The sequence below is a fragment of the Rhinolophus sinicus genome, chromosome X, assembly GCF_036562045.2.
Source record: "Rhinolophus sinicus isolate RSC01 chromosome X, ASM3656204v1, whole genome shotgun sequence".
Taxonomy (NCBI): Eukaryota; Metazoa; Chordata; class Mammalia; order Chiroptera; family Rhinolophidae; genus Rhinolophus; species Rhinolophus sinicus.
Window position 1 is genome coordinate 4,483,356 of NC_133768.1, and position 24,659 is coordinate 4,508,014.

Here is a 24,659-nt window from a genome sequence, read left to right on the forward strand (position 1 = left end):
GAAACTCAAAGGTTTATGGTTTCAGAGGAGCATGTTTCCTAAGACCCCCTTCGGAAATTGGATATATGTCATTGTTTCCCAGGAGGGTAGGACAGAGTGACAGGTTTTCCAGCCATGATGGTACAATCCCCAGGTGGGAAGAGTGGGGGGCAGCGTTTTGTTTACACGATCACTTTGTGTCTTAAACCATGTTGCATGTAAACCTTCACGTAGCCACCGCCATCCCTTCTTTCTAATGCTAACTCAACAGTGATAAAATCATCCAGATGTAGACGGCTTGTGGGTTGGGAGGAGACGTACGTTTTAGTACACTCTGAGCTAATCAGAACTGGATCCACGAGTGGGGAAAACATGGTGCTGTAATGGCATACTTACTTGAGCATTTCTCGTTGTTTGTCTTCTGAAAGGTCAGTGGACTGGGGGCCAGGCAGTTTGAGTTGTATTAAATTCTGATTCAGCAATCTCAGGTGGTGAGATCTTGGGCATTAAATGCTGCAGGAACCCGGGGAGGCGGAGGCAAGAGGGCAGGTGTGCTTTTGTAATGTGTCACCTTGGCGTTGCTGATTTACATTTCTCAGAAATCCCTCTCTGTAGGAATCTCCACAGAGGAGATCTTTGCAGGGGGAGGCTTGGGAGAGTGAAAGGGAAGCAGCCGCCATTTTGTAGGTGACCACGTCTCTGAGCTGCTGACTCACTTTGTCTGCATGAAGCAGCAGCCGTGCCGGCACACGGAACTCCATCCATTTCTCCAACATGCCAGTTAGGTGTGTGTGTCCTTTAGGTCCATGAGGAAGGGCCCTGGGTCCCCCATGATGTCCTCTCTCCAAGGGTAGAGGCTACACCAATGGATGCAAGTTTCAGCCCGTCCTCATGGGGCTCCAGCTCACACTGTGGACTCCAGCCTGCTTCCCATCCTGTGCACTAACGTCCCTCTTGCCTCCCTGACCACCCGCCCTTTGCACTTGCAGCTCCAGCATCAGACACAAAGACAGCGGCCGCAGGAAACCTGCTCAGCCAGCTCCACCACTGCATGAAGTGAAATCCTTGTGACAAACATGTACATCCTCTAGGCATTCTGCATCTGTAATAGCTCCCTGATTGATTTGCAGGAATAAAAAAGGTGGGAGGCACAATAAACAGGCCCAACCGTGTGAATAAATACCCTCCTTTCATTGCACTGGGACTTGAGCCTTTGGCTACCCCCATCCATGCAATAAAAGTGTTCACCAGGGTGCGTTTAATCTTCCACAATTTGGAAAGAGAAACCATCAGCAGTGGAGGTATCAGCTGGACTACTTTAGCTTAATAATTAACATAGGGAGAAACGCTTTGAAGTGTCTGAAAAATAAATCCATTTTTCATGCGACATCGTATCCCTTAGTTATGAAACGATAAAGCAGGCATGGGATTTTCTCCCTACTCCTTTGGAAGGAAACACCTAGTAAAACTAATGCAATAATGGATTATAAATTTGTTGAAAAGAGCCAGGCATCCACGGGAATGACTGTGTTTGAAGAGTTTCTTCTTTCCGAATCTCTTACAAACAAACAAGGAGGCCCCTGTCTTTTGAACAGAAAGTCGCTAAGGGAGGAAGATGACAGCACAGCTCTCTCCACAGCGCAAGGCATTTCCAACAAGGGCAGTCACCTGGCTGGGTTCAGGAAGGCAAATGCCTTTGTTTGGTTGTCGTTACAGCTTTGTCACCAAAGTTCCTGGCCATGCTTCACACACAGCTCCTGTGTCCACACGCCAAAGATGGGTGGTGGTTTAATATGCAGGAGACTAACTACCCTAGCAGCATAGCAAATAGGACGCGTAAGAATGGGATTCCCCAAACCTTCAGTGTTTTAGGGAATAGTTTTCCTTAAATTGGCGCTTCTCAAATTCTTATGCGTCTGTGAGTCACCTGGGAGGTTTTTGCAAATGCAGATTCAACAATAGGTGCGGGTTGGGTCCTGAGCTGCCACTTCTCAGTACAAGCTCCCAGGCTATGAGAATGTTACTGGTCCAAGAATGTTACAGTCGTCCCTCCTTATCTGCTCTGGTGCTTTCTGTAGTTTCAGTTATCCACGGTCAACAAAGGCCTGGAAATAAAAAAGTGGAAAATTCCAGGAATACACAATGCGTACGTTTTAAACTGAATGCCATGCTAAGCAGCGTGATGACATCTCATTCCATCCTGCTCCGTTCCATCCAGACTGTGACCTCTCCCTTTTTCCCGAGTCAACATGCTATAGACACTTCCCACCCCTTAGTCACCAAGGGGCCCTCTCTGTTATCAGATATCCAGCGTTTGTGTTCAGGTCACCTTTATTTTATTTAATTATGGCCCCGAAGCCCAACAGTAGTGATGCTGGCCATTCCTACATGCCAAACAGAAACTGAATTTCATCATAGACATATATATATATACACACACAGGGAAAACATGGTATAGATAGGGTTCTGTCTTACCATTGGGGGTCTTGGAATGTATCCCCCACAGATAAGGGGGGACGTCTAAACTTCCATCAGCAAGGCTTTAAAGACCATGGACTCTTCAATGTATTTCTTTTGAAGTGAGGAGTATGGCGACTAAATTCTATCAATAATACCGTCGTATCGTCAGAGCCTGTTTATCTGCCAACGTGGGGTGTCAATATCTTTCTGAATGCGTTTTATTTTTCTCACTGACTTCACAATAAAGGATGTGTGACTGTGATACACAGCCTGAGTGTCCTTCACTTCTTTCCTGTCCCGACGTAGATGTGCTCTGCGAAGCTTAATTTGCAATTGATGATAAAACGTGCACCTGTGTTCTTCAAATAAGGGCCCGATTTATCTACCTATCACAAGCAGAATATTCAAGACAAGGGTTTACAAGGACTGGTCACACAACGTGTTGGATTCTGAAACACTCTTTAGGTACATCCTGACACCCCAAAGTGAAATGGAAATTTAGCAATTATCTTATTAATTCAAAGCCAAAGCCACTTTGAGATCTCAATTATGTGGTAAGGTTATTTTGACACGAAACAAATTAACAGCAGGAAGCTTTTTAAAAAGAAGCAACAGATTGACCAAGGAAAAGCAACGGGGAAGAAAGCTAATGTGGTTTATAAAAAAAAACCAAAACCATAAGATAAAAATTCAAAAACATTAGTGACATTTAGAAACAAGATAACAGATGAAGAATAAAAGCGTGTCAAGCCCAGACGGGCTTCCCTAATCTGCGGGTGACTTACATTTCACCACAAAACAGAAGTGAATCCTAATGTTCCTTTGTAAATGTGAATATTCCTCACCAATTTTTTTTCTTTGAAAATACAGGAATGCTTATGTGAGCCCTGTCGTTTCTATAATACATTGCACGCAGCTAGTAGCAGACATAAGATAGAAGAAAAATGGTATTTTTGTTTAAAAAGTGGGGACAGTATTTAAGTCTGTGAAGCGATCGTTGGATTGATAATGAAATTAAGTATTTTTTATTTCTCATAAAGAATAAGAAAACAAATAACCTATGATGTATACGTTATATGTTTATAGACATGTATACATATATGTACATATTCTTTTTAAAGGACAAAGAGAAAGGAGATCCCAGTATGGTGTCCATTTTGGGGACATAGATGGAGTATAAGACTTGAAAATCAAAGACCCACACGCCTTTCCACTTTACTGGCACGACCCTCCCCCAAACCACGGATGAGTGTTTGAATGTCATCTTTGAAGCAATCACACTGTTTCCCTCTATTTCTTCTGTGGCTTCTATTCAGTGAGTCTGGGATGGGATCTGAGAATTGGCTTTTTTAACAAGTTCCCAGGATATCTTCATCTTGCAGATCGAGAGACCATTTAAAACCTACTGTTTTATTCAATAGTCTCTCCAATTGGTTGTTTGGTTTCCTTTCTTTCCTTTTCTTTCTTCTGTGCAGGAATTAATCACACATTAGAAGTTCTCAATTTTCCTCTTCTCTGCTCTGTACAATACAAGCCATAAATGCATACACACATTTGTGCGTTATAGATAAACAGTAAATGAAAAAGGAAAAGCAATAACCAGTAAAAAGAGAAACCTCCCTTTGCTTTAGAAATACATAAATTTGCATCTTTCTTGAAGAAAGCATGAAGGAAAATTTACAAACATCTGTAACCATTTAAGAAAAAAAGTGCTCAAGATTTGATGACATCTTGAAGTTAACTGATGTTGCACCTTGCAACATACCACTTTTGGTTTTAAGATACTTCATTAATCAAAAATCTGGTGTGATTCAAGGTGCTATCAAGGACGTGAATTCTTCCCCCTGTTTGCCTCAGGGATCACAGGGAGGGTTTGTACCCCAGAAATGCCCCGTAGGACAGCTGGTCAGGCCATCCGCAGTGCCATTCATCTGGATATATGGACATATCCATCCTTATCGAAACTGATATTCTAGAGTTTGGCCCTTTTTGGGACATGACAGTCTTCCCACTGGGGGACAGAGACAGTTCATCGGATAATTAAATTCCACTCAATTCTCATTGCTTCTGTAACTGATTACGGCGGTTACTGGCTTAAAAGAACACACATGGCTCGCCTTTGTAGAGGTCCACATTCTGTGATGGATCTCACTGGGCTAAAATGCAGGGGCTTCCCCAGAAAATACAGAACTGTTTTATACCGCAAAGGAAGAAACATGCCCTGGAACAGTTAAGGTAATGCTGGCCGATGAAACAAGCCCCCATGTGTTATAAAATGGCTCAAACACAGCAGAAGCTTTTCCCACATAACATCCACACCAGGTTATTCTGACACAGGATTCCCCACTGAGGAATAGTTCCGTCGCCCTGTTCATGCCTTCCTGCCACAGTGTTTGTTCCATGGCTAAATTCTCTACTGACTGTGCTTCACTTCATCCTCGTCAGCTGAGAAAGAGCATGAAGCATGCCAACCTCTAAACCCGGTCTCCACTGCATTCAGCAGTATCAGTTGTTCATTCCAGTTTGCTCCTGAGGTGGCTTTCGTATCCGTGGTGGTTTCAGTTCCTTATTCCTTTCTCACCAGCGTCTTCCTGGCAGCAAGATGCCTGATGAATTCTCTTGCCAACAATATGACTTTGGAAAAGTTACTTAGTTTTTCTGTGTTTCACCTGTTCTTACAAGTCACATGGCGTAATCCTGTGACACTAATTAGACGCTGAAACCAAACCTTCCAGTGACCGGGCTCTGACTCTGCACACTTTCTGCCAACACCAGGCTTTACAGCTCTTGCCTCACTCAAGCTCTTTCTTCACCCCAAGGGAATGTTCTTAAATAATTAATGGATGCAAGAGAAATGTGGACTCATTATTGTTTGGTCTGCATTGAGATAACGTGCTGTGCGATGAAGACACTGGTGAACATGACATATTTCCCCTGCCTTTCCATAGCTTAAAATATACTGGGAGTTTTGTGGAGTAAACTGCGGGGATCGGGGATGCATTTGAGGACCACCTATCCCAGAGCTCTGGGGACGTCCCCAGGACAACAGGAAAGGTTTTGTGCACGTGTGTGTGTGTGTGTGTGTGTGTGTGTGTGTGTGTGTGATGATGCTCTATTGGAAAGGGAAAGGAGAAAGATGGGCCTGGAGATGTGGGTATAAAAGGAAAAATGACCCAGGAAGCAGTGTGTTCCAAACCAGTGAGAAGGAAAGAGATCCTGCTGTACTTTTTTTTGTTTTTCTCCCACTTTTTCTTTTTTTCTTTAAACAATACATACTTATTTTCTTGGGATTCTGGAAACAATGTCCAAGATCAAGGTGTCAAATGGTTGTTGTTGTTTTTTTCTTCAGCTGTAATTGACATATAACATTATATTAGTTTCAGGTACAAAACACAATGATTCAGTATCAGTGTATACTGCAAAATAATCACAGTCAGTCTAGTTAACATCCATCACCACACGTAGTTCACGTTTGTGTTTCTTGCCCTACGAACTTTTACTACCTGCTCTTTTAGCAGTTTTCAGGTATACAACACACAGTCGTTAACTGCAGTCGCCGTGCTATACTTGGTACACTTTCTAACTACATGAGTTAAAAAAGTCTAAAGTGTGAGTTGGGAGGGAAAGGGGTTACCGGAGGTGACGCTGCAGTGATACTCTGTTGAATGAGTCAATAGTTGGGGTCGGAGCAAAACACAGGGATTAGGACGGAATTCCGCAATATTTGGGAAGGGTGGCAATTCTGAGAGGGCATTCTTTATGAATGGATTGGAGTGATATAAAGGGAAATCACTGGAAAATTACTGCTCCCAGTTATTAAATATAGAACTAGATGGATTATATGGGGGGGAAAAAACATACACAGACAACAAAGTAGTTAGCTGAGGTGGATGAACAACCGACAAAAGTAGAGAAAGATTTTGTAGAATTCAGAAAGGCCACACCAAAAGGAAAATCTGCTTTGTTTTCTGTAAAAGAAAGCGCAAAACGTGAGGAAATCAACACAGTAAAATGGAGGACAATTTGAGATGGTGGGCACAACATGCAAAGAAAAGGGATGCCTTTTAAAAAAAAAAAAATGAGAGAATTCATTAGATTTCTTGAGACCAAAGGATCTTCCAGAGCTTACTTTGAACTCCTATTAATACTTGGAACTTTGGGAAATAAATAACAATGAAGGAGAGAACATTACTGAAAACATCACTGAAAAAAGTTGACTAAGGCAGGAGAATAGTAGCATCTGGTGACCAAGAGAAACTCCCCAAGAATTTCATGGAAAAGGAAAGAATCATATATATACATACGTGCAGGAAAGAGAAGTGACCTAAAAATGGAAGGAAAACAAAAATAGATCATCCTCAGGGTTTTTTCCACAACAAATACCAAAAGATGCTTTAAAAATAATGCAGAGACTTTAAGGAAAATGGTTGTGGGTGGTGTCATTTGTAGATTCAGTTCATCTGTGGAATGAAAACAAAGTCAGGAATAGTGAAAAAGGGTCAGTCATTTAAATATCTCCTATTGGTCAATGTTCAAATAAGTCAAATCACATCAATTCAATGGACTATTGTAAATAGGAAAGACCATAGAAAGCATATATAAATTTAGAAAATACAGTGTACTATATTAAGTAGTAATAAATAAATTAAATGTGATATAAATATGGTTACAGTACATCAAAATGCACTTGAAAAACCTGGGATGAAATATAGGCATATAGGCACATGTTAATAATGATTGTCTTTGGGGAGACTTACTATGATGCTGGTTTGTTTTTTATCCTCTTAATTATCTGAAATATAAAGCTTTCTATGTTTTAGCCTGAATAATTTAATCCAGAGAAAGCAAACTGTAATATTTGATGTTGTTTTATTTTATTTGTCAGCAGTTCACAGATACGTACTCAAATAACCTTAAGAATACAGATCATTCGCTTTCTTTTTTTAAAATTAAAATTTCTTGGGGTGACAATGGTTAGTAAAGTGACATAGGTTTCAAGTGTACAGTTCTGTAATACATCATCTATATCTCACATTGTGTGTTCAACACCCAGTTCAACTTTCAAGGTTTTTACGGACAAGAAGACCCAGACCGCAGGTGGTCCCTGGGTAACTTCACGGACACCTACTCCTCCTTTGAGATTTAGACTGCGAGCCCTTACTCTTGCATCTCAGGCCTTTCCTCTCTGCTTTCCAGCTCCTTTGTCTTCCCCCATCCTTCCTCCTTCTCTCCACCTCACATCAGCTGCTAACGCCTAAGTCTGAGCTTTCTCTTAGTCTCCCCTGCCACCGTCCCTCTGGGTTCCCTTCCTCCTTCCTCGCCCTCCTGCATCTTGGCAGACTCAGCTGCCACTCTTTCCGACCTCATTTTGTAGTTATCATCTAGTTGAGATCTCTGAAAGGAGCACATCGCTCTCCAGTTTCTTCCCTCCACACCAGAGCACATCTGAAGGGTCCAGGCTTTCCATGCCCCTTCGGGCAGATTACCTCCACTGGTCCAATCAGCAGTATTCAGAGCATCACAACAAGACGCTCCATAGCAATTCATTCAAAAGGAGCTGCGGACAGGACAATCAATAGATAAAACCACTGACCCCTTTAATAACAGACATATAGTTAGTTCATTGGTGGCACTGTTTAAGGAATTGCACTGCGGGGGATAAAAAACGAATCCTTGCTTCCAGTCACACCTCATTCTTTTCTCCCACCGGGTGTCCTTCCAAACACTACTGGATGGCTTTTAAAAACCCATGTTTACTAGACTCGTGAGTTACTGAAAATAACTCTAATAGTACTCTACTGAGTACCACGGCATGTGCTTGTTGCTGTGTAATTACTCTAGCCATCGTAGGAGGCTGGTATTATCACTACCACCATGGCTACGTCATGGCTAGAACCCAGCCTCGGTGAACTTTTGAACGGCAGCTGAATTGGCCACCCCACAATATACCTCTTGGGCATATTGTCAGAGCTGGTTATTTTTTAAGAAATAGTAGACACAGGAAAGACTCTGAAACCCTGAGTAAATGGTACCCTTTGGGGAGGGATGTTTATGTTTCTATGGGAAATCTCCATTGTAAGGGTGTCTCCCTCTGTACCAGGAAGGGAAGGATGATTGTACGTCTCTAGAAATGCTTCTCAGTGGAGAAGACAAGTCTTAAATCTGCATTAACAACCTGACCCCTGGTCACTGTGCTTTTCCTGTCCCTCCCATAGCTGACTCCCCCATCCCCTCCCCCATCACCTAACATTTTCCTCTGTCTTTAGCTGGAGAGGGTATTGAAGGTGGTGGCTTGGGCCATTTGGGGGAGTTACTCAGTTTTCCTGGGTCTCTCCCATGTACACAGGAGGGATACATGTTATTAACCTCTTGTTTGTTTTTCTCCTGTTCATCCGTCTATTATTACAAGGGTGTCTGATTACAGAGCCTACAAGGGAGAGGGGAAGCAGTTTTTCCTGGCCTGCACTTGCTAGAGTGAGGAGTGGCTCTCCCCCACGCCCTGCCCTGCCGATTCAGGTGAGACAGTGGCTTGTCTCAGCTCTCCTCGAGGGGTCCTGTCTATTTCATAGGGCTCAAGGCAAGTTAACATTTTTGTAGGTTATCCATCTCCTTCTCTTGGCCATAGTAGGAGTGACATCCATGAGGGGAAAAGAAGTTGTTGAATGTTTTGGTTGTTAAGCCACACACACCTGCTTTGTTATGGAGGTGTAGGAGGTAGGGAGTTAGGTGGGTTCCCCCCCGACATCCCCTTGGCTGACATACTGCATGGACAGCCCTGGAGCAGAAGCCATAGGCAGATCCTAGCAGACTAGATATGTCAGAATTTAACTCTTAGTTACAACTATGAAGCAGCCCTTCTTACGACTCATAGCTGCATGGGATGTAGTCATGTCCTGGGGGTCTGTAGCCCACCTGTAAAGCAGCTTTCGAAGGTATTTTCTGCTTAGGATGCTGGAAGAACGTAGCCTCTTGAGCGTGAAATGTCCAGCTCTGTTCTTTCCTTTCTGCTCATAAGAAAACGTCACTGACTCACAATCACAACCCCCAGAGGTCTTACAGACCTCCGCTGTTCAAGGACGTCTGGTCTGTCACGTAGACCCAGACAGAATGTCACTGGGAACTGAGTGAACCAGACTGCTGAAGCTGGCGTAAGAACCGACCCATCCCCACAGCCCACGACCCTGAACCCCGAACTCATGATTACGCGTCACTGTTGATCTATAAAACCCCTTGTCTGGAGCCCATAGAGACCTAGCATTTCCCAGGGCAAGCTGTCCGTTCTCCATTGTGTAGCGTTATACACTAAATGCCACTTTTTTTTCACAGTACCCCAGTGTCAGCATAATTGACTATCGCGTGGGTGGGCTTTAATTGGAATTCCCTAATTACATGCTTCTTCCTCTCTTTGGTAGTATATGTATTATTAACCTCAGACAGAGCCATTTTTTTTTTTTTTTTTTGTATTTTGTTTTTTTTGTTTTGTTTTTTTTTTTTTTAGTAATTGCCAATGGTTTGGGACAAGTGTTAATTGCACTTGATTATTCTCACTGTAAATTTTCAGGACGAAAAATAAAATCAGCAGTACTGTAAGGAATAAAATAAGTGAAAATAAACAAACCCTGAATGTCTGCAAGAACCGTTTAGGGGGTCCTCGGGGCAACATACTTTTGAAAATAATGCTCAGACCCTGTTGCCTCCCACCCCAGCCTTGTTCCCTCATGAGTTTCCAGTAAAGTTATGCAGAGACGGCATGACATGTGATATTATAACAGATTGGATGCAGAGCCAATATGAGAACACAGCTGTCTTTTTTCAAGCTCACTAAGGAGATTTGCACAGATACAAGACAATAAGGCCCTAATCACTATTTTTAATGTAATTATTTGTATTAAACATGTTATTTATATTGGCATGGAAAGGGCTTATTGTGAGTCATAAGGAAAGACTTTCAATGTTTCTAGGTTTTCATTTCTACTTTGGTAAATACTGATAAATAGAACCCACATTAAAAATGCCCTCAATTGTTTTTAAGAGGATAACGTGGTCCCCAGACCAAGAGTTTTGAAGACTGGTGAGGTAGGGCATGTGGTCGCCTTCCTGCTCCCTAAAATAAAAATTTGAAAGAGGTTAAACCGTCTCTCAGTGAGCTGATTTGTGTTGACTGGGGATTGTGGATCAACCCTGGGATGACCTTGACAAAGGATGGTGCCGTTATTTGCTGCCGGTTCCCCATCATTTCTCAACCTCAGAGACACATATGCCATGGTGTAGAGCTTTCAGAATACTTAATGGTCTCTCTTCTAGAAAAGGTGGGTAGGGATGACAGTCAAACATCAAGAGATAGTACCAGGTGAACTGAAATGTGTGACTACCAAGGGAAAGGGGACAGGATTTTGCGTGCGCATAAATCTGTGTTTTTCTGCACACATCGGTGGAATAGCAAAATGATTACGGCTACAGTAATTCATCACTGAACATTGTCAATAGATTCTTGGAACTGTGCAAAACGACGTCTAATGAAACCTATTTCCTAGGTAGGCTAATTGGTATAAACACGATTTAAGTTCCTATGGCATTTCATCAACATTATAATGAAAGGACATTGCACATAAGGACGTTGTTCGACGACCTACTGTATAGAATGGGTAAGTCATATGACAACAGTGCTTTCATTGAGTGTGAGTATGATTAATACTGCTTGTTCTATCAGAAAACTCCACGTCTCAGTGATCAACCCAACATGTTTCCTTCTTCTTTACGCAAAGACGTTTCTGGCCAAGTGGCTCTGGGTGACTTTTCTGTACAACAGGACTTCTTGTGTATTAATATGCGTGAATCGCAGTGGGGGCGGGACATGTTGCAATGAAGACTCTGATTGGGCAAGTCTCCGAAAAGACTGAACTTGTGCATTTGTAAACAAGCTCCCAGATGCTAGTGATCACAGGCCATGGACCAGGGTTTGAGCATCAAGGCTACGAACACAACTGTGTGGGTGTCTACTGCTCGTGTTCCTCCTGTGCTCCCAAGGAAAAGAAAATAGAGTCGGGGAGCAGCTCACCAGTGTCTGCCGTATGCAAAAATGTACATATTGAGATTTATTGGGGGATCTTTCTTTCAGCTTAGGTTCATTTGGTGCATTTAGCTCTGAAAAGACTCTGTCTAACTAGGAAAGCTTTCTGCGTTTTCGTATTGCTGGGTAAGGAAAAGAGAGTAAAATACTGCTATTCATACTTAAAATTGTTAAGACCTGCCTCGTAGGGATTCACTCAAAGCCCATAATATTTTTCATAGTTTTCAACTATGTCCAGAAAATTCCCTCTAAAAAAGTCCATATTTTGTCTCAGTGTCTAGAACTAGGGGTTGAGGTGTCTGTAATGGAAAATAAATGAGGCAAATGAATTTCAGTGACCACACAAGGCAGTTGTTTTAATCTATGTTTGTGTGACTGATTTAAAACATGGTTCTATTTTAAAAAACATAAAAATTAAAGATGGATGATCTCTAAAGAGACCAGTTTACAGCTAAATTTTCAACTAAATCTTTAAATGATTTACATTTTATTTTCTTATCTAAGCACCAAAAGATTTGGTTCAAATTTTATCTACTTTCCTGTCTGCCATTTTAGGCAAAGACTATCCCCTTGGTTAGTTTTCCCTTTTTGTTAGTTATTAAGAAAAACTGCAAAGAGAATGCCTGGATAAAGTTGAAGGATTTTACAACCAGGCAATGTTCCCGGTTTTATAACTCAACACTTTTACAAAATTTCAAGTTAGAAAATTGAAAGCTGAGTTTTCAAGGAGGAATGTTAGGTGTTGCTGGTTTTTGATAACTAGTTTGAAGGATCTATAGAATCACACACATACATACTTCTGGTAAAGGAATGGTTTCAGAGTGGCTGACACCACTGAGGATTTCCATAGTTCCTTGATGTATTGGTTCTAAAGTGGAAACCGCATGGCTGACAATGGCAGGACAGAGTACACTGTTCCTGTATCTCTATGAGATTATTATGGAACCCCTTGTAGATCATATGGGATGAGGAATCACGTAGTACAGGATCCTTCAGTAGCCACTGAATTTGACACCAGTCTACGTATCCCAAGAAGACAGTGCTTCTCTGAGCAAAGCCTTCAGCTGTGCAGGAGCTCAGCCTCATGGCAGAAAACCTGCTGGACTTGAAAGAGGTAAAACATGGTTTCCAAATCTTGAGATGTACGAGGTTGGACAATTAAGTTTGCGAACTCATCCTAGAAAAAGTGCCCCATACCTCGTCGCTGAATATCACTGTGGTCACCTTCGAAGTCCTCCCCTTGGGAAGCTATGCACTGACGCCAGCCCCTAGTCCACCCTTCAGAGCAATTGGAACTCTTTTTCTGGAATGGCCATCAGAGCTGTCATCGTATTACCCTTGATGTCCTGAATATCATCCAAATGTCTTCCTTTCAGTATTTCCTTTATCTTTGGGTAAAGAAAGAAGTCAGTGGGGGCCAGATCAGGTGAGTAGGGAGGGTGTTCCAATACAGTTATTTGTTTACTGGCTAAAAACTCCCTCACAGACAGTGGCCTGTGAGCTGGTGCATTGTCATGATGCAAGAGCCATGAATTGTTGGCGAAAAGTTCAGGTCATCTAACTTTTTCACGCAGCCTTTTCAGCACTTCCAAATAGTAAACTTGGTTACCTGTTTGTCCAGTTGGTACAAATTCATAATGAATAATCCCTCTGATATCAGAAAAGTTTAGCAACAGCGTTGTAACAAGTTCGTGAACTTCATTTTCCGACTTCATATGGAGAAGTATCACTGAAAAGTCTGTGGGACTGGAGGACACCCATTTGCTCCTGCAATAGAAGGGCTTTCTTTACCTGAGGAGCCTGAGGGTGGCAATACTGGTGAAAAGGGAGGTATTTTAGGGAACTTTTATAGAAAAGCCAATGTTAAATGTTAAGTCACTTAACAGGAATACGCTTAACAAGGGGAAGCTCATGTTGAACTTAACGTTAAATGGAAGACAATTCAGGGATGAAATGTGTCCAACCCAAAATGAGTTTCCCAATGTGACAAGAAGTAAAAAGGAACCAAATGTTGTGACAAAGAATTAAAGAGAACTCAGACCATTCAGTCTGCTTTGAAGAAAATAAATAGGAAGAGGGGGGAAATGCTGCTGTTTTTAATAATACATCCAAGCGTCCCACATAGAAAACCTTTAGGTTCCATTCTTGCCCAGGATTTTTTTTTTTTTTTTTTTTTGTAAGGTATGGACATCACAAAATGTGTTCTCTTAAAATCCCAAGAACGTTCTTGTAGATGAGCAGAATATACACAATATGAATGTGCTTTTAACTAACATAGGTAGACATTATTTTCTTACACAAAATGTTCCTAAAAATTAATACAACATTTGAATATGAGACAATCAAATAACAATCTCCAAGCTAAAAAGAGAACTTGAGGTCCATAAAACAAAATAAAATAATAATAATGGTAAAATATTGCATTTAGACAAAATCATCAATGACACTGGCCCAGCATTTCATGCTTCTCCCTTTTCTTTCTCTTTCGAATCGCAACCTTAAACCTAATAAGCTGGAGAGTCACTTTTTCACCTGACTGAATGATTTTCACAGTTGTCTTTAATCTCATCAAGTTTTTGAAATGTACATTTCAAATTATAGCATGAACACATTCATTGTTCCATTTTCTAGCCTTTTAAAAATAAAGCGAAAATCAGTAAGATATTCAAATAACCATATCACATCACTGTGCAGAGATGGTGAGTCCATCAGAAAGTAACTATCGACTGACAGACATTTCTTCTCTTCATGGTTCCCGATGGTCAGATGATACAGGAGAACATATGAATGAATATGTTTCTATAGATACTTATAAATACATAAATAATATAGATGTGTGATAGCTATATGAGGTTGGACAATTACGTTCGCTTACACAGTGGAAAATTCGCGAACATAATTGTCCGATCTCATACGATACATGCATAAATATAAACATCATATAAAATGGATATATCCATGTGTGGATATTTAAATAATAATACGCACATATTTAAAAATTATTTTCCGATGAAACAGCAAACTGTTAATAGTCTGGTTACTAGTCACATCGAGGTCTCTAGCCAGTCAAATTCTCATTGAGTCTTTTTGACTTTGGGTCATGATGATTCCTGAACCAATGTCTGTGCTCAGGACTCAGGTCTTTCAGAACGGCTGAGCTGAAAGTGAAGAAATAGTTGGTCCCCCAGGTGGAAATCATGGTAGTTACCATGAGAAGAGCAAACGAAGTAGGTAGAACCAAAACAGGGGTTCACTACAGGTAACTAATCAGTGACCGACCGGATAACGATATAAAATTTCCATGTCGGATTTTTTTCTCCTCGACCAGGCAGACTATGCAGTGGATGCTCCATCCTGCTCAGGTCAAGTGTTATAAATTGTATCAGACCACAGGATGCTTGAGGTATCTCTTTGCCTACATCTCTCTTTGATTCCTCTACCTCATTGAGAAGGTCATATGACCCCAGAATGACTCACAGACATGTTTTGAAGGTCTACAAACTCTGATTGGAGAGAAATGGGAAAGTTTTGTGAATGCATCCTGCAGCCATTGGGTGGACACAGTGGGGTGTTAAGGGTTGAAGAGCCCAGGGAAAAGAACAAAGCCAAGAGATGAAATGACACAGGATGGGAGTCAGAAACAAGTATTTCAGCCACTCTGAGAGCTTGGCAATGTAGATAAAGGCTGGATGGTGCAAACTGAAACCTGATTTTGGGAGGTTCAGTGTAGGTGAGAGCATTGTCTTTATAAACTGTGTTTTAGGAACTTTAATCCGTTGTCGTGAGGAAAGCAGGTCCTTTGAAATCAACTGTGTCTCACCTGGGAATAGCAGTCCCTTGTCTCTTTCAGAGATGATTCCAAGGTACCCTTTCCTCCCCCTCAAAAAATTACCTTGTAAGAGAATAGTGGGTCACATCGCTGAGCACCTTGTGTGTTACGTGCCATTGAGTCAGCTCCGACTCCTGGCCACCTGTGAGTGAGTGACGTCCACACATCCTGGCCTCACAGCCCTGCTCAGCTCCTGGAGACTCAGCCTGTTGTTCCTTTTGTGGGGTCCCTCCATCTCGTATTTTCTTCCTCTTTTCCTGCTGTCTTCTGCTTTTCCACCATTACTGTCTTTTCCAGAGAACCCTGCCTTCTCACGATGGGCCGCCCCAAGTAGGTCAGCTTCAGTGTTGTTGCTTTTGCTCCAATGGTGTTTCAGCCTTCATTTGCTCCAAGACCCATCTGTTCATCTTCCTGGTGGTCCTGGGTGTCTTCAGAGCCCCCCTCCAAGGTCATATTTCAAATGAACCAATTGTTTTTCTAATGCACTTTCTTCACTGTCCAACCTTCACATCTACACATAGTAATTGGTAAGATGAGGGTGAGCATGACTTTAGCCTTGGTCTCTAATGACACAGCTTTGCTCTGTGTGACTTTTCCTAATTCTTCCATTGCAGCCCTTCCGAGTCTCAGCTTCCTCTTGAGTTCTTGGCTGCAGACTGCATTTCAATTGATGGCTGAACCAAGGTAGGCTAAACCTTTACCAATTTCAATCCTGACATCTTGAATGAATGAGTGGAAAAATGAGGAAAGACGCGACAAGCCGTGGATTGTAAATAAATGGCTTTGCTTTCCTGGTGCTGAGTATTTTCTGATTAGGGACCGATGTGTCTAAATAATTCTAGCATGAGCTAATAACTCATGTTCACTCAACAGATAATCTGCAAAGACGTAACAACCCTGGGGGGCCTCTAGTTGTAGTTTCACCGGCATATTTTAGTTCCATAAATAACTAAAGTCCCCACTACAAGGTGCTTTTGAATATATTTGAATGGCAATTTGAGATTCCATTGTTGTAACAAGATACATGTGAGTACTTTCCTCTCATTAAAATGGAAAGGAAAACTTTTTGGAACAAAATGGCGACGGGAGGCAGATAGTACCCTTGACTTCCAAGCAGTCTAGTGATCCCAAATTCTGGATTTAATACCAGTTGGTTTCAAAGACTAGATTTCAAGGATGTTAGTTTATCCAAAGTTCGCCAAGTCCTTCAGCATGGGGGCTTTTCAGCAGCAATCTGTCTTATTCTCGGAGCCTAGCTTGCTCTATCCCTTCCCACAAAACTATGAACTCCCGCCCCTCCGCCCTCTCCTCTCTCTCTCTCTCTGTTTCCTTCTCTCTGTTTACTTTCTTGGAGAATCTGGGCTGTCAAAACGCAGTAAAAACCGTTTACATCTCACTGTTAGAGCACTACACGTTGAAACACTCGTTTCACAACTCACTCCACTGCTTCAATAGCATTGCCAAGATGCCAGAGATTAAATCATACCTCTCAAGAGCGTTGATGGTCTAGAACTTAATGAAGGAGAAAGGCCCACTGAGGTAGATATCTTCAGCTTCCAGCCGAAATAGCTCACGGTAGATTTGTCTAGAAGTTTGAAAGAAAAAAACAGAAAGAAAAGAAAGAGTATACTGGCAAAGGGAGTTACATAATTCTGAGGGTTATATTTAGAGTCATTTCCACAGTGTGAAAAATAACAGAGGGAAGAATTCCATTAATAATGTGCGTCTAGCTTCCTGGTAACACAGCTTTCCAAGCAGTGAGGCGGTGCTATCCCCATACCTACGAGGAAACCCTTGCACATAACAATGCTGACTTTAATACGTCATGTCTGACCGTGCACAGCCAATGTCACGTTGTTTTCATCTTTTATTATTTGTAAGCCTGGGACTCATTGCAAAAAGGAGGGAGGCTGATTCAGCCTGCCAAAATTGCCAAAGGATTTCGTTTCACCCATCAGGAGTCCTCAGAACGTCTCCTTTCTCACACCTAAATGCTAAATCAACATTGTTCTGTTTTCAACAGTGTCTCTACCTGTCTTTCATTTGTGCTTCTCAGGATAAAGTAGAGAATCTGTCTCAACCAGTATGATTTCACATTTCCCTTTTTCCTCATTTGTGTGTGTGTATGTGTGTGTGTGTCTGTGTGTGTGTGTGGGTGTGTGTGTGTGTTGAGTTTTATTTTGTTTTTCTCTACCAAACCCTGCTTTCTTTTGAGATGAGCCTGATTTCATCGTGAGCCAAGAGGCATGAGCTAACCGACATAGCTATTCTATGGCCTCTGTTCCTTTTAGGATGTCCTGGAAAAAGACACAACCATGACCTCTAAACTCTATGTTCCGTAACAATTACGGGAACATTCACTGCACTGGGGAGGGAGATGCAAACATTGCAGGAGAAATAGGCGTCCTGTGAAGATACAAGACAGGAATGGGCACAGTCACATGATAAGAACTGACTGGGACACGGGGAGACTCCCAAAGTATTTATGTGGTGAATGATTCCCATCTATCAATCCAGAAACCAAAGCCATGGTACCCAGGAGGGCTGGAGACTAAGGACAGCAAACTTTCTTTTTCCTCTGTGTGTGTGGACTTTTGGGATTTCCTTCTTGAAAGGAGGAAGCCTGTAGCATCTGCAGGGGTCTTCCCTTGAGGGGATCAGTGAATCCTGAGTGGCTTTAAAACTGGCTTGCTCTCTCCCACGTGTGGGTGTACATTCAAAGGAAATGAAATCAAAATTGTGTAGAGATACCTACACCGCCATGTTCCTTACAGCATTTTTCTCAGTGGCCACCATATGGAAACAACCCAAATATCTACTGATGGACGAACGGGTAAAGAAAATGTGGTGTGTCCATGCAATGGGATATGAGAAAGATGGAAATCCTGCCATTTGTGACACCATGGATGGACCCAGGGGACGTGATGCTAAGCTAAATGAGCCAGACACAGAAGGACAAATACTGTATGATCTTGCTTGTTTATATGTGGAATCTAAAATAATGAAACTCATGGAAACTGAAAGTATAGTCATAGTTACCAGGTGGGGAGGGGGAAGTGGTGTCAAAGGGTACGCAGTTTGGATTATACATGATCATTTAGGTTCTGGAGGTTTTCTGTATAGCATACAGCCCGTAGTTAACAATACTGTAATATACACTTTAAAATGTGCTAACAGGGTAGATCTTATGTTAATGTTCTTATCACACATAAAAAAATTGTGATAATAAATGGAGGTGGAGGAAACTTTTGAAGGTGATGGGTACGTTTATGGCATAAATTGTGGTGATGATTTTACATCTGTCTATGCATCTCCAAACTCATTACGTTATAGACATTAGCTATGTACAGATTTTGTGGGCCAATCATATCTCAATAAAGGGATTTAAAAAAAAAAAAAAAAAAAAACAACAACTGTCCCGCTGCAAAGCAAAAAAGAAGTCGTGCATTTCCCGTGGATGTGGGCTGGGAAACTTTTGAATGAAGGAAATTTTGAGAAGCCCATTCATAAAACGTGTTGCCCGGGCCGGAACACTGAATTGTATAAAAAAGTCAAAGCATGTGGCAGAAAGGTTTCAGAAAGCCTTATCTGAATTCCTGGGGTGGTCCAGGTGACAAGGATTTGGTGTGCCAAACTCAGTTCCTTGCTCTGTGCATCATGACTTTAAGTCAGGTTCCACCTGCTGGATCCTGGGGGACAGGTCCCCACCGTGCTGGTCTCTCTCCTCCAAACAGGTTTCTAATCCTCAGCCTGACCCATCTCCTATCCATGGCCCGCTTCTTCAGTTTCTCCACCTAATTTTGATGGCAGACACACACGTTTCTTTGTGGTGCTTGGAACCTTAGAACCATTTGCAGGTTATTTAAAAGACGTCCTCATTTTTAAGCTAAGGGAGTGGCTCAGAGCCGATTGTAAAAGGCACCTCTGAGCCCTGGGTACCTTTTTCAGGTTTTGGACATCCCCAGAATGGCATGTGAGCTGATCTTTGCTGTGTCGGGGACACTTTGGTGACCTTCCTCCTCTGGGCTGTGTCTTGAATTTGTCAGGTGTAAGAGCGAGCTTCTCCCTGTAGCTGAACTCTCCTGCCTAGGAGCTGGCAGAAGGGGAGAACCCACCCAACTTGGGTAAGGGCCTCGCAAAGAGCTAGTGGTCATTGGTGGGATAAGAGTGAACACCCTGTGTGAAAGGTCTTATATTTTCTTGTTTTTTCATGGAGGATGGAATCCCTGCTATGGGCTGGATTGTGTCCCCTGCCCTCAAATAAATATGTTGAGGTGCTAACCCCCAGCACCTCCCAATGTGACCTTGTGTGAAGATGTGATGGAATTCATGTGAGGACAGTAGGAGGATGCTAGTCCAGCATGGTCGGTGTCGTCATAAAAGGAGAGATTTGGATACAGAGACTCACCCTAGGGGAACGGCGTGTGAAGATACACAGGAGAGACGACCAGCTACAAGTCACAGGAGTGACCCTCCCCTCTCAGCCCACAGAAGCGACCAAGCGTGCCAACACCTTCCTCTCACACTTCCAGCTTCCACAACGGGGAGAAACAGATGTCTTGTCATGTCTGCCTCCCAGTCTGTGATATCTTGCTATGTCAGCTCTAGCACCCTCATCAGACCAACCATTGCAATAGGTAAGAGGCCGTGGGCGACCATACTTAAAGGGCATCGTTGACCACGAAACAGCAACGATTGGACCGTGAGTTTGAGGGGACAATAATATACATGGCAACTCAATTCACTAAGTGGAAAATTCTCTTTCTTCCCTCCCGGGTGAAGAAATGCAAATACAAACAGTGACGGAAACTCATGTTTTAAAGTTTCAAATGGGTAGTACACGAACAGATAAGACATTGTAAGTGTTTTGATGGTGGCAGTGTGACCCCTTGAGAGGGAAGTCTGACAAAGGTCGACACTTAAAAGGACCATGCATCTGGCTCCACCATATACTTCCGCTTCTAGAAATGCACCCTGAGAAACACACTCCCTCACGGTAGAGATGTGTTGGTGTAAGAGTGTGTATCCCGAAGAATTGCTTTGTGAAGGAGCACAGAAATAAGACAGAAAAACTAAAAAGAGCATTGATGGAAGTTAGTTAAACGATTGGAATTCATACGTGGAATATTAGGCAGTTGTGAAAAAGATAGCCTGCTTTTGTGAGCACAGAAATCCGACAGAAAAACTGAACCTGTTGATAGAAGCTGGTTAAATGATAGTAATTTATACGTGGAATATTAGGCAGTCGTGAAAAAGATCGCATGCTTTTGTGTGTGACTATATGTACTTCTACACTAAGCAAAGTATTTCTAGAAGATCAGAAGACAAAGTTATAACGTCCTCTAGAGACCAGGGGCTCAGAATCCATTCTCCAAGCTTGGTTAATTCTTGCGTGCCTGTCTTTGTGTGCTTTCTGTTTTTCCATGTATGTTCTGACCTGTTTAAACCATCCATTACATATTCTTGAGTTCCTTCATTTTATCACAGTGCTACACTGGGCTCTGTTTTTGTAAAATAGTCACGGGCTTTCAACAAACAAGTGACACGCTGTAGAAGAGGCTCCTGTAGCACGAATTCTGCACATGAATGCTGCTCATTTGTGTTCCTCTCCACTGAAGTCCTGTGAACTTGAATGAAACTCCTTGTGCGATGAAGATTAATAACAAGTTCATTTCAGGACAAAGAAAAGGTCAACCTTTCCTGGAAGGTACACTATGTCTTTAAAATACCGGCGATTTAAGGTCATCCACCGTAACTTCCATCTTTTACATGAAAAACAGACATTCTTGGGGCTGGGTTAAAATTTGCCCAGCCCATGCAAACGTTTACATAATGGTTGGTTTAATTCCTGAGCACATCTTTAGATCTGTGTTTTTGTGCTTAAAACTCAAGAAGGAATCGTTAGTGATAACAAGAATATGGGCCATAACTCTTACGTTAAACAGCTATGAAGGTTAAAATCCTGAGATCTTAGATTTGCAGGTTTGTATCCAGGTTCTAAAAATTCTGCCAGGAAGTGCGACAAACTTAAAATATTCTCAAGTGCCAACAATTTTCAATGCTGCCGCTGAGCAGACAGGCTGTAATTGTTAAGAACACATCTCAGGAACATTTGGAAAAGAAAGTACTTGACATTTATTTAATTGTGCTTCGTCAAAAAATGAACAGTTAACAGTGGATAGGTGATAATTAGTAGATTGTGTGTGTGTGTGTGTGTGTGTGTGTGTGTGTGTGTGTGTGTGTGATGATAAGATACGAATTCGAACTCATTACCTTTGGAATATGGCAAAGCCTCTTTGATCAGCCAGAGTTCGGATAATTTATAGACATCAAATTAACTGCTGGGCTTCTCCTGTAGAATTCGGGAAAACTGACAGCTTGACATGGCAGAAGTAGGATGCTGCTTTCTTTTCAAATGCTGAGCCAGCTTTTGTTGTGGAATTGAGTCACACTTTTGCCATATTTCGAGCATCACTGGACATCCCCCCAAAAAAGAATATGGAGTCCTGAAACTTAGTCCCATTTGTGTGATTCACGCATGTTATGGTTTGAATTGTATCCATTCAGAATTCATGTGCTAAAGACCTAACCCTAACCCAGAATGTGACCTGATTGGGAGACACTGTAGGATCGATGAAGATGTAATTAAACTGAGATGAAGTCATTAGGGTGGGTCCTAATCCAGTATGACTGCTGCCCGTATAGAAAGGGCAAATTTGGAGACAGACATGCATACAGGGAGAACGTCACATGAATATGAAGGTGGAGATCAGAGTGGTGTCTCTACAAGAAAAGGAACAGCAAAGATGGCCAGCAAAGCATGAGAAGCTAGCAGAAAGACATGGACAGATTCTCCCTCCCAGACCTCAGAAGGAACCAACTCTGCTGAAACCTTCATCTTGGACTTCTAACCTCTGTACCGATGAGAGATTAAATTTCAGCCAGCCCTCTTGAGTACCTGTAGAACTTCCACGACCAACAGTGAGGACTGAATTTGTTCAGTTGTGGGCAAGACATCTGAACTGCAAAATGAGGCAAAACTCAGGAAATTTCTAGAAAAAAATGCTGTATCTTCCTAGAAAATTTATAGTAGCTTTTGACCTACCCTTGAAAGGTTTGCCAAGGCCTGTGGTCAAGAAAATCACACAGCAGTTCCATTAAAAAAAAAGAAAGAAAGAAAGAAATGCCACCCCAGATTAGAATTTAAATTTGCATTCCCAGTGAAATTTTATGACTCCTGACAGACACATGAATTTTAGAGCATGAATGACGCTAAGTTTCCAGTTGACATGTGTACATCTCCTATTGGGACAAAGGAGGGTATAAAACAGCACGTAGCAGAAGTCTCACATGTGTGAGGGTTCCAGTCTCCTCTGTTCCTGTAGGAGGAGGTCCACCATTGTACGGCATTTCTCCTAAAGCATCTTTAGTCACCGCCCAAGAGTAAGCACCCACGGTGAGACCTGTCCCCATCATCCCTACCTGCTGACAGCATAACGTTCTTAGTCATTAGGCCAAACCAGCTATGCTAAGCCTGGGCACACACTCGTCCCTCCGTCTCCCACAGTGAATTCGAAGATGGAACATGATACGGAACTTGACTGTAAAGCAGCTGAGAGTGACAACATAAAAAGAGAGAGAGAAAGTGGACTTGAAGCTGGTTTCAAGGTGTGTCCACTGCAGTTCCGTGCTCTGGAGTCAGGTGCTGAGTCCTGGAGGCATTCCCCTGACAAAATGGCCCTTGAGTCGCCCCTAAAATGCTCTTCTCAGTTCCTCAGCTACATGGATGCGATTGCCAGGGGCCCAAGCTGCTGTGCTCTGATATCCATCACCTCGTGCTTCCCAAAGACTAATTAACACCCCCTGCACCCCTCAGCCCCGCAGGGTCCCTGTGTGTCAGGCATACGAATGGATCTCACTTCCTGCAAGTCAGAAGACTTTGCTGGTAATCAGCATTGGCGTGAAGACACCCAAACCCCCTTTCGCCATTTTCCTATCCCCTCCGTCTCCCTTTCGCTCAAAGTCTGACTTGCATTGAGCGCTGGTGGCCCTCCAAAACGTACCCAAATCCCACCCCATGTCCCTTTGTGCAAGCATTTCTCACAAAACCACCCTTTCCCATTTAGTCACCTCTTTGCTTCTCTGAGGAGCCATCCTAGAATCTCCTTGTCAGGGAACCCAGATCAACCCTGGCATTCTTTTGGTTGATGTCTTCCACCCAACAAGGCAGGTCTGTTTGTTTTTCCAAAGTACAAGTTTTTACCCTTCAAATGAGAACTTACGACTCCACCAACTGAAGGAGAGTGGGGAAAATTGCCTACAGCTTATAAACGACTCTCTGTCTCCCTTCTGGGACCATGACTGTCTCAGAAACTGTTAGGGTCCAGGTTAGGTAAAAACAAAAGCCACCCAAGAAATTGTTATATTTTTACAGCCAGAAGTGGAAGTCTGCTGGTATCTAGTGGACGTATGTAATTCTTTTGGGACCCTCTTTAGGAAAAACAGAAAAGGTAGGTAAGTCAGATATCATAAATATCAATATATATTTTTAAAATAGTCTGAGATGTAGGATTAAGCAGTGTTTGAAAGCTAAAGAGAAAGAGCCCCAGACATAACATAGCATAATTTACATTTTTTTCTTTTCTTTCTTTTTTCCCCTTCAAGTTCACTCCTAAGCTCTCCCAAATGCATATATCTAGGTCAAAAATTAGAATCTGTTAGTGGTACCAATGCTGGATTGACCTGAATGATATTTTTCAATACCCAGGTCCAATTCCAGAAGTTCCAGTGCAACTGGGAAGAGGTGGGGTCTTAAGCTGGCACGGCGTCCACAGCTGAGGTGAAGAAGGTCAACAGGAAATGACCTCACAACTCATCCAAATGGCCATAGCAGGTAAGTCCCGTGACCTCTATGCCTGTAATGCTGTCTGTCTGGGCTGCGACGGTGAACACTTTGGATCAAATCGCTGATCCATTTGGAAACATAGTCAGCTTGCTTTGTCTGCCCCTGAAGGGGTGGTACACTTGGATCTAACAGCCAGGGGAGTGATGGATATTTTTGTAAAATTGGCATTTGAGTGACTTGTCCATTTCAGCCATCCAAGCCATCAAATCTGCAGTGGGAAACTGTCCGCAGAAATGCATAAATGCTATAGAAAATATTTCTGAAGATCCTCGCTACTTCCAATAACTAAGTTATAATTTAAAAAAACAATAAAATAGGCACAACTTAATATGTAAGAGGAGGAACGTGACTTGTATTCTATGAAATCTTCATCACAAACTTTTTGGGGTAAATAAGGTCATGTAAAATTTCCTTTA

At 42.3% G+C, this 24,659-nt stretch overlaps 1 protein-coding gene across 3 annotated transcripts in view; it reads left to right on the plus strand.

Annotated features, from left to right (window-relative positions):
• The window catches only part of PUDP (pseudouridine 5'-phosphatase), a 485,786-nt gene that overhangs the window by 444,598 nt on the left and 16,529 nt on the right, over positions 1-24,659 (plus strand). For 2 of the 3 annotated variants that reach the window (XR_012493488.1, XR_012493489.1), the window contains 2 exons: positions 15,953-16,022; positions 24,106-24,231. The gene's annotated coding sequence lies outside the window, so the exon portion shown is untranslated. The remainder of the gene's footprint in view (positions 1-15,952; positions 16,023-24,105; positions 24,232-24,659) is intronic. The other variant, XR_012493490.1, reaches the window with a different exon arrangement.